The sequence below is a fragment of the Colobus angolensis genome, unplaced genomic scaffold (assembly GCF_000951035.1).
Source record: "Colobus angolensis palliatus isolate OR3802 unplaced genomic scaffold, Cang.pa_1.0 Scaffold19, whole genome shotgun sequence".
NCBI lineage: Eukaryota > Metazoa > Chordata > Mammalia > Primates > Cercopithecidae > Colobus > Colobus angolensis.
The window spans coordinates 14,183,076-14,194,653 of NW_012115043.1; positions in this window are offsets into that span (position 1 = coordinate 14,183,076).

The window sequence follows — 11,578 nt, forward strand, 5'->3', positions numbered from 1 at the left end:
CATAAACAAGGCCAAGAAAGGATGGGATGAATTCAGGAAGATAGGAGAGCGGGGGTTAAACTTCCACTGCTGGGTAATAAGGGAAACAGAGACGCGAGGACAGACTTTCATGCCTTCCCACAGAAGGCCTTGGAGCTGCTGACAAGGCATCTCCCAGATGACGGAGCAGGCATGGCAGGATGCCATCTCGCTCAGGGTAGCACCCGGTTAATGTCAGCACTGGGTCTGGTCAGGGCTGGCCTCTGCTGAGACACAGCGGGAGGTGTGCTGTGAGATCTGGTTAGAGGATGTCAAGAGGACCCCCTCGCCACAGCCTAACCAGTGTGTTCTGGACCCCACGTTTCCCTTTCCAAACTCTAATCCATCCTATCATTGCTTGGGGCTTTTTGACTCTGCTCCTTCCTCTCCTCCCCAAACACATAGAACCTTTTATTCCAAAATCTAGCAGTACATAGTTGGTTAGTAGAAAACTCTCACAGCCGGGCGCGGTGGCTCACGTCTGTAATCCCAGCACTTCGGGAGGCCGAGGCGGGCAGGTCACTTGAGGTCGGGAGTTTGAGACCAGCCTGACCAACATGGAGAAACCCCATCTCTACTAAAAAATATAAAATTAGGTGGGCGTGGTGGCACATGCCTCTAATCCAGCTACTCGGGAAGCTGAGGCAGGAGAATCACTTGAACCTGGGAGATGGAGGATGCGGTGAGCCAAGATTGTGCCATTGCACTTCAGTCTGGGCAACAAGAGTGAAACTCCGTCTCAAAAAAAAAAAAAAAAAAAAGAAAGAAAAAAAGAGAAAAGAAAATAACTCTCAGAACTTAAAAACAAAAATCAACAAATCCCTCCCTCAAAAAAAATTTTTTTTAATCCTATAATATAACCTTCCCAACCACCTAAAAACCCAAACTCAAAACGTGTTTCTTCTGTCCTTCCTTCTGGAAGGAAGTAGGTCTGCATAGGCCTCCCCATCTCCTAGAGCTTGTACACAGCTGTGAACCTGCTCTCAACAATGACTGGACACTTCCTCTTGGTTCATGGAAAAACTTGCTCGTAATTTTCCAGTTTGACTCAAGCTATCAGCTGGCGATATAGTTTCTTGCCAGCTTTACAGTCATGACATTACTCAAACAGAAACCCTTTTGTAGGTAACCTTGAAAGTTATTAAAAACTATTCTCTTTTTAAAAGAGGGACTTGTTGGGGGGCCTGGTAGAGGGTGTCTCGACTGGGTCTGGGGTGAGGACATCCTGGAAAAGGAATAACATCCAAGTCATCAATCATCCTCTTATACAACGCATCCCGGAATTTTGAAGAGTTTGATATTGTGGATGGTTTATATTGTCATTGGCAGCAAAAATGACCTACATTGAACGCACAGAAATAGCCCTCCACAGCCTCTGCCTGAGCTTTCCAGGTCTGACCTCTGGGCAGAGCCTGTGGTGCTCTCTGCTGCCACCCAGTGGATATACTGAGAAAGGTCAGGTAGGGTGTTTAAACCCAGAGGTTCTCAGTGTGGTTCCCAGACCAGCAGCATCAGCATCAAATTCTTGACTGTCCTAGAAACTCTGGGAGTGGGCCCAGCAGTCTGTTTTCACAAACCCTTAACGTTATTCTGATGCACACTCAAGTTTGAGAAGCACTGGTGTGGACTAGGTAGTAATTTGCACCCAGGGATGTGTGAAATGGATCATGAGAGATTTCTCCATTGGGAGAAGCTGATTGTCCTTATTGATTATCAAGGATCACACCTTTTATAGTAACTAAATTTCGCTGGCTATTTTTAAAAATTACGCATCTTCTCAGAAATGACAAGAAGGCATTAAAACCCAACTTATCTACTTTTTATCTGGAATCTCCTGCTTATAAGCAGCTACTGCTTCCCTGTTACTAAGAGTGGTATTCAAGGTTCTCCAAAAATATGGATCCAAACGTGTTTTCCAGTCTCACTTCCAATAATTCTCCACTTCATTTATTCAAGATTTTAATGCAACTGACTGATCCTCTGAGCCCAGCTTTCATCCTCGTGTTCCCTCTGTTTTTTCCACCAAAGATGCACCTTTCTAGGAGATAAAAATTTCATAATAAACCGTTCTAAAAGATTGCACCCATTTTAAAGCCCTTTCGAATGCCATTTCCTCTATGAATCCTGCCCTGATTGCTCCAGCCAATGACACTCCTTCCCGTCATGAACCTCCGCCACACTTCATCTGTACCTCTTTTCTAGTGCTTGAAATTGCATCCCTTGTTTTTTCCGTTCTCAGTGGACATTTCTGATCCCGTTGGGTCCAGAACTGAGCCTTACCCATCTCAACATAAGCCAGTGCAAACTAGGTATACAGTGACTGCCCTTTGAAAGGTACGCATGAATAACATAGGTCTCTCACAAAATAGCAGCTCACAATAAATGTTGGAATTCAATTTGTTGCAATGCAAATATTGCAACAGTTCACATAAGGGTAACATAGGAGCACCAGATTACCTGGGCAATACCAGGAAGGTAAAGCTTCGTTTGTCTAAAGTCCTCTTTGGCACTTCACCACTGATGAGTGGGGCCCTGGATCACAGGAGCCACTCATCTTTTCCTGTGCCACGTTTGGGCCAGAAGCGGCCAACAGCTCCCCCTGCTGTCCACCTCAGCTATTACATCAGGACTGTGAAGCTTTCTGTCACGCACCAGTCTCCTCCTTAAAGAGCACGCCTGAGAACCAAGAAAACTGCACTTCCGCAGTCCCTGGTTCAAAATGCTGTCCCCCACGGAGCCTGAGCCTTTGGTCCAAATCTCCTGTTGCCATCTCAGGAAGATGAGATCTATCTGGCAATATCTCCCTTCCAGGCCACTTCCCCCACTGGCTCCCACCCTCACTACCTCCCCCAGTAAGCGTTCATATGTTTAGAGATTTGACCACTGTGGGCCTGTTAGGGAAGAGAGATGCACCAGGCCTGACACTGCAGCTGGGGGTAGGGTGCCCTAGAAAGAGAAGCTGAAAGGCAGTGGGAAGCCAGAGGGCAAGGGATCCAGGAGTCCCCGAGAAAAAGGTAGAAGAGGCAGAAGAAACAAAATAAACTACAAACAGTGATTGCCTCTGCGTAGAGCCTGGAGAAATGAGGGCCAAGAATGGAAGACTCACTCTTCATTGTTTTACCCTCCTGTACTATCTGCATTTCTTTTATGTGCTACTCAAAAACCACACTAGACAATAGATAAAAAATTAAAAGGACCCACAAAAGTACAATTTATAAAAGAAACTTCACTAACAATATAAAAAAAATTGGCCGGGCGCGGTGGCTCAAGCCTGTAATCCCAGCACTTTGGGAGGCCGAGACGGGTGGATCATGAGGTCAGGAGATCGAGACCATCCTGGCTAACACGGTGAAACCCCGTCTCTACTAAAAAATACAAAAAACTAGCCGGGCGAGGTGGCGGGCGCCTGTAGTCCCAGCTACTCGGGAGGCTGAGGCAGGAGAATGGCATGAACCCGGGAGGCGGAGCTTGCAGTGAGCTGAGATCTGGCCACAGTACTCCATCCCGGGCGACAGAGTGAGACTCCGCCTCAAAAAAAAAAAAAAAAAAAATTGCCCCGATGAAAGAAAGATTAATCTATTACTCAGGTAGAGAGGTTAATAATCAAAGCTGATGGGAGAGAGAAAGGGAGAAACTGACACATTTGTAATTGCTTGGATCTATACAAACTAGTAAACCCTTCTGAAAATCAATTTGGGAACTGTATTAGTCCGTTCACACACTGCTATAAAGAACTACCTGAGACTGTGTAATTTATGAAGGAGGTTTAATTGACTCACAGTTCTGCAGGCTGTACAGAAAGCATGACTGGGAAGCCTCAGAAAACTTACAGTCATGGTGGAAGGCAAAGGTGAAGCAAGCACGTATTCACATGGCAACAGGAGAGAGAAAGAGAGTGAGGGGAGAAATGCCACGCACTTTTAACCCATCAGATCTCGTGAGAATGAACTATCACGAGAACAGCATGATGGGAATCTGCCCTCATAATCCAGTCGCCTCCCACCAGGTGCCTCCCCCAACACTTTGAATTACAATTCAACATAAAATTTGGATCACATAGTCAAACCATATTAGGAACTCTTATAGAGACTTAAAGATGTTTTTCTTTCCTCTTCTCTTTCTGGTGATCTAGCCAAAGCAAATTATTTGAAAGATGAAAAAGCTACAGATGTAACAGTATTTGATGTAGGAAGGCAGAATTCCAAATCCTAAACATCTGTTGATATAGGAATAGTATTATAATTAACTGATGACAGGATTCACTCAATGGGATGTGATTTTTAAGTGCATTTTTAAAAAGCAGTTTTAAAAAATGATCAAGATTATCTAATATTTATAATGCTAAGTGACAACAAAAACATATACAAATCATATAAACACTGCAGTTGTACCTATGCCTTAAAAACGGTGTAGAAAAAAAAATTGGAAAGAAATGAGCCAAAATGCAAATAATGGTTGCATCAGTCTGGTGGGGTTATTTTCCAATTTTTGGTAATACAGTTACCTTATTCTATATAGAAAAATAAATATGTAAAGGAAGTAATTAATCTTTCCAGTCTCCCCACCTGCCAAGCAGGAGCACACGGAAGGCCTCTTGGCAAATTGAGGTGTTACTCCATTTCCCGTGCATCTAGGAAATGCATACCTAAGAACACACACCATCATGCACGCCTCTAGTTCTGAAGTGTTGGAAGAGCTACTCCCAGGACATAAGGATTCCAGGTACTGTGTTGAACTTAAAAGTTTGCTAAGTGTAGTACACACTCCAGTCATAAAGGGTCCAAATGGAATATAGCAAAATGAACAACACAACTAGCTCCACCTAGCCCAGGGATGTATGAGCACCCCTCTCACCCATCCAACCATCCAAGGAGGATTGCAAGCACCATGCCCATAGCGACAGCAGCCAGGGAAGAACAATGGTCAATTCCACACCAGAGGTGGGTGTTTCAAGGGATGAATGAGTATATTAATCAAAGATCCTCAGAGAATAGAACTAATAGGTGTGTGTGTGTGTGTGTGTTTGTTTGTGTGTGGAGAGAGAGAGAGAGAGAGAGAGAGAGAGAGATTTATTATAGGAATTGGCTCGTGCAGTTAGAGGTGGAGAAGTCTCATGATTTTCCATCTGCAAGCTGTAATTCAGTGCAAGCCCAAAGGCCTGAAAATGGGGGTGCCGGGGGGACGGGTAGCAGTGATTGTGTAAGTCCCATTCAGAGTTTGAAGGCTGGAGAGCAGCGAGCGCTGATGTCTGAGAGTGGGAGAAGATGGATGTCTCAGCTTAAGTAGAGAATGAATTCTCTATTCCCCCACTGTTTTGTTCAGTTAGGGCCCTCAGCAGATTGGATGGAGCCTGCTCACCGTGGGGAGGGTCATCTGCTTTCCTCAGTCTGCCAATTCAGAGACTAATCTCTTCTGGAAACACCCTCACAAACACACCCAGAGTTCATGCTTTACCAGCTATCTGGGCATCCCTTAGCCCAGTCAAGTTGACACCTAAAATTCACCATCACATACCAGCTATCTGGGCATCTCTTAGCCCAGTCAAGTTGACACCTAAAATTCACCATCACACAGAAGATGCCACCACTGTTCCACAGGGGAGAGAGCTGGTGAGACCTTGGTCTGTGTGAGCCTGAAACTAGACATGTGGCCACCCAAGGAAAGCTGAAAATGCTACCCCAAAACAGGCTGAGAATTCAGTGTTCTTTCCAATCAATATTCTTTAGTATTTCTTCTGCATACTGGAAGGACAAGGAGAAACAGTGCTCTAGGGTGAAAATGGAGAAAGAAGTTCTCTGGGGCAGTTTTTGGTGTTCCTCTTTTACTGTTTAGGCCTGGTCAGCTCTGGTCCCAAACTTGGACATCCCAGCTCAGCCAAACCTCACCCTGACACTACCTGCCTGGGTCCACTCTCCTTACAGTGCAGTTTAGTCACTGTGCCATTGGTCAAGTCAGCCCTTGGGGTCTTACTGCTCCCCAGTGCGGCTCTTAAGGTACTGACGTCCTTTAGACGATTTTTTTAAACAATGCACCCCTAATTCCACTTGTGATATTTTAGGATCTTGGTAGAATTTGAGCACCCTACAATATAGCTCCCAGCCTGGCCTACCCTGGTTCTGCTCCAGTGTCCCCCTGCTAGCCTTCCCAGTGCCCGAAGACCCCGCTGTCTGGATTCCACTACGGTTTCAAACTGAAGGAGGTGATCTTTTGTCTTAAAAAAAAAAACTGCAGGGCATTTGTGTGAGCACCCCTCTCAACCATCCGACCACCCAAGGAGGGTTGCGAGCACCATGACCCGTAGCAACAGCAGCCGGGGAAGAACAATAGTCAATTCCACGTCAGAATGTCTTGGTTGTTCTCCCAGGTCTTCAAACAGCTGTTTTGCAGAAACTTTTATCCACCTTTTCTAGTTGTTCTCAGCGGAAGAGTTCAGTTTGATACCAGCTACCATGGCATGCCTGAAGCAGAATTCAACTCCTTTTGAAGCGGATGGCATGTAAAGCAATCAGTATTTTAAAAACTCAACACTCAACACTTAATTTACCCAAAAAAAACCCATAAAAAACTAAAAACAAGCTTTCACTGCCTGACTGCCGCCATCAGGGGTCGCATGCATGCGCCCAGGAAGGGCCTGTCCCAGTTGGCTTTGCCCTATCACCACAGCGTCCCTACTTGGCTGAAGCTGACATCTGACGATGTGGAGTAGATTTACAAACTGGCCAAGAAGAGCCTGACTCCTTCACAAATCGGTGTGATCCTGAGGGATTCACACGGTGCTGCACAAGTACGTTTTGTGACAGGCAATAACATCTTAAGAATTCTTAAGTCTAAGGGACTGGCTCCTGATCTCCCTGAAGATCTCTACCATTTAATTAAAAAAGCAGTCGCTGTTCAAAAGCATCTTGAGAGGAGCAGAAAGGATAAGGCTGCTAAATTCCCTCTGATTCTGAGAGAGCCGGATTCGCCGTCTGGCTCGATACTATAAAACCAAGCGAATCCTCCCTCCCAGATGGAAATATGAATCACCTACAGTCTCTGCCCTGGTTGTATAAATTTGTCTAGGTACTCAAGCAATAAAGTGATTGAAAAGGAAAACAAATGCCTAAATAATCTACATCAACATAGCCCTCAAAAAAACAATTTTGAATGTAAAAGTCACAGAGTATTATGTACAAGATGCTAAGATGTATAAGACATTTTAAAATACACAAAACATACTACATGGTGTTCGTGGATGCATCCATGTAAAAGTATTTAAAATTGAATAGAACACCCAGCAGATTTGAGAATAGTGGTTGCCTCTGGCAGGGAGTGAGGGACAAAAAGAGAACTTCAATTTTATCTGTAATGTTTATTTTAAAATGTAAAGCAGACAGATATGAACAGCTGTTAACCGCTGTTAATTCTTGGTGGTGGAAACATAAACAAACCAAATCCCTCCGTTGGAAATGCCTAGAGATCAGATGTCATGCCTTGTTACTTCGCCTGCTTCTTCCTTCCTCCTATTTGCTCCTCCCTAAATGTCCACGTTGCTGCTGTTGGTAGCAGAGTCACCGTGACTAAGTCCACAGCTGGCTTAACATCTGTCCAGCCGGCTCTGGACACAGGCTGGCACTTCTTAGAAAGCACACACTCCACATGATGACCAGCGCAGGGGCGGAGGGAGCACTATGCTTCCAGCCTGTGCCCCTCTGGCTCTCACGGGAAATAACCGCCCCTGGTTATCCTGGGTGCACCTAACCTTTCCACAGGGCCTGGGAAGGCTACACGACTTTAGTAAAGCCCTGAAGCATCTTGCACCTTGATTTTAGAATCCAGAAGCCATGAAAACATAGACAAAAGAAAAAATTCTGCCATGAAGGGGAGGAGGTAGTAGAGTGAGTTATTCATTCTGTTTCAGAAAATGAACTTGGTTTAGAAAACCATCTATGTGTAAGTCAGGAACAAGCACCGCTCAGGAAGGCCAGAGCTTTGGATTCTACCCAGGCTGGAGGAGGCGGCAGGTTGAAAGGAGGCCAGTTCTGTTTTCTAGTTCTTCGTTACCTAAATGCCAGAAACAGCTTCCCCAGGAAGAACAGACAGGGCCATGGGGGAGCCAGAGCCCCAGAGGGAGCTTGGGCACCCGTTTTACAAATCCCTTGCCTCGCTCTGCAGGGAGTCCTATGCCTGTCTCCAAAGAGCCTCAGTATTCATGCCGGACGATAGGCAGGGACAGACGAAAGGCGAGGCAGCCCCAGCCACAGAGAGAAGCGAGCAAACCAAGGAGCTGGACTGGCAGGCTTCCCGGCCCTTTCAAAGGCAGCAGGGCCTTTAACTGGAGGCGGCTGGCTTATCTTAATCTCCAAACCCTTTCCTGGAAAACAAGCCCATCCTGGAAGGGCCAGCGGCCCAGAGGTAGCTGGAGTCAGTGAGTCAGGCTGGCAGCACGCAGCAGGTGGCAGGGGGTTTTGCAGAAAGGAGAGGCAGGCCATCTGCCTTCCCTTAGAGCAGGCCTCAGGCTGCAAGCACAGACTTGCAATCCGGCGGCCCAGCCTTTGTGTCCAGTGTCCTCAGTTAGGGAAGCCAGCAGTGACTATTTCAGAGGGGCAGCAGGGTGAGAATGGCCACGGTAAGGTACAGGCCACTGTGGGTGGTTAGAGCAGCAGACCTGGGACTTAGCCACTCTAGCTACTAGTTGGGTGACCCTGGGCAAGTTACTGACCTTTATACACATTTCCTAACTCACCAAAGCGGGTAACGCCACCTACCTCACAGGGTGCAGATTAAATCAGATAAAGTGCAAAAGATTCTTGGCCCGTAAGATTTGCCCAATTATGGCTTCTGCCCTGTTAAGGGATCTTAGGCATTAGTAAAGAACCATTCCCACTGCCCCAATATACTACTGGGTCTGTTCCCACATTAAAGTTGTACAGTCCCTGGGTGGGGTCCAGAAGAGATGCCCGGGATCTCTACATGTGGCAGGGGCACTACCCACCACCTGCACACACAACCCTTCCCACTTCCAGCCCATCACACACTGTGTCAAAAGGCTGGGTCCTACTTCCACAGCTGTAGCCCTGCTACTCACGGGAAAGGCAGGGGGCTGAGGCATCCCCCTCCTTCCAGATGAGCTCTGCACATGCCCGTAAGTCCCAAAGCTTGCTGTGACCCACAAGGTTTCTCCCCGTCTGGACACAGGTCAGCCTCCTGCCCACTCACGGGAAGGCAGAGCCCATTCCCACTGGGACCACTCCCCTGGCTTGGCAGAGACTATGCTGCCACCTCCAGGAAGCTCACTGCTCACTGCTCACTGCTGCTGAGTCCTCCCAAAAAACCAGTTTCCGCCTTTCTTCAAAAATTGTTTAATTGCATTTACCCAGCAAACCTCTGGAATCACACTTCCCACCCCCTAGGAGCTGCTGACAACTGTGGTGAGACCAAGTGAGATCCCGCGCAGTGGGAACCTTGCAACCTTCCCCCCACACCACATTCAACTTACTGCTGAATGTCTCTGTGACCTGCACTTCTCTAGCTTTCATAACCCGGGAGGGGCACACACTCCAGCCTTTCTTTGTTGATGGAGACAGGCTGGGTCTCAGTCATGCCCGTGAAAGTCAGTGACAATCTTTAGCCCTATGCATTCGGCAGGTCTGAGGGCAGGACCAAGGCATGTGGATCCCTCTGCAAAGCCAGAATGTCTGAATTTGGGGCTGTTACGCCCCTGAAAGTAACCTGCTGTGAAGTCATTTCTCCCCAGTCATTTGAAGATTTACAACAGAAACATTTCTGGCTAATGACAGTCTTCCAATAAAGACAGGCTACCCGTAACTATCCACAAGCTCAGAGAAGGAATGCTGAGAATGTGAAGGAAATGAACTGCCGGCCTGGGGGAACGTTTTTCCTTTGGCTCTGGGCCTTCTGAGTCACATTCTTCCCCAGGACCTGAGGGAAAGGTATCCACTCAGAATCTCATTCCCACCAAGAGGACATCGGTAGAAGGGCCAAATACAGAGGCCTAAATACAAAAGCAAATAATGCTAAAAAGGGTGACTGTTACTACAAATTAGAAAATTATGTACCTCAATATACCAATACACCTGACTTTTTACAAAAAAAAAAAAAAAAAGGAAACAATCTATACAAAGGCTTTGCACTCACTAAAATTAGAAAATCTCATTTACATTAGGTTACCCCTTCCAATTAGAATGAAGAGAATCAGTGCCGCCAGAGAGCTGCAGGGATAGGTCGTCTACATTGACCTGGAGGCAGAGGCGGTTGTGTACAGAGCTCTGGACAGGACAGAGCAGTGAGCTGCGGTGGCTCAATAAAGGGCTGCTCTGGTGAGTGGGCAGTGTGGCAGGAACGCACCAGGGCAGGGACCGAGAGGAACAGCAAGAGAAAGCCAGACCACCCCTCCCCCCCCCCAACTTAGAACTAGAGGCTGAAGGAGAGAAGTTCACCCAAGTCCCAGGGGAGCCCACCTGAAAATGCCACACGGATCAGGGAGTGATGGAGACATACCCAGAATTCCACCTGCTCCCACTGGCTGAACCCAACCAGAGGGGCCATCAGGGAATACAGGGCCTATACGGGTCACCCTCCGGGGGACAGGGCAAAGAATAGACAGATCTGATGACAGTGATCATCGTCGGTCCCCTTCCATGGGGAAGCTGCTTTGCTTTCTGTAAAATAGAGACTGTGGTGCCTGCTATGAGCCTGGCGTGAGATCAAGAGAGATTATGTGCCAACTATGATTGCAGAAGACCTCGAATTTAGAAAAAGGGGTACACGGGGGGCTCCTGTTTATTCTGTAATTAACATTGAACATGCTCCCTCTTTTGCCATTTTCTGGAACAGGCAGTTTGGATTTCTCAGAACATCACAAGAATCCAAGACCATTAATTCCCTCCACATTCACCACGGACCGGTCCCCACCCTTCTGTTTCAGAAACCGGTCCAGGACTGGAAGGCCTCCAAGTTCCACCTCCCTCAGTAGCTCCCAGCCACTCACCTTGGCAGTTTCTTAGAGGACACAGAGCCAAGCTCTGGAGAAAGCAAAGAAGTCACAATCACAGGACAGTCAAGATTCCCATTGGGTGACAGTGTTTATTGAAAGGAAATCTCGCTTTATCCAGGAATTCACTTACATGGAGGTAGCTGCAAGGAGAATGTCTCTTTCCCATGACAACCCAAAGCAACCAAACCATACCCCAAAGCAGAAACCCAATGGAAGAAGCCACCTGGCATTGTAGACCACTCCGAAGCAGGAAAAACCACAAAAGATACAGGATGATTGTCTCTTCAGCACTGCATTTGGCCATGTATGTGTTTTTACATAAAATCTATGTTTTCTTTTTAGGCTACCTAAAGAAAATACTCTTGATCGGGGTTAGTTCTTGAAGCAAAAAAAAAAAAAAAAAAAAAACTTGTGTTTACCCACTTGTGTTCCCAACAAGAGTTATAATATTAGATAGATCAAATTTTAAAAAGCAGAAACCCAATGGAAGAAGCCACCTGGCATTGTAGACCACTCCGAAGCAGGAAAAACCACAAAAGATACAGGATGATTGTCTCTTCAGTA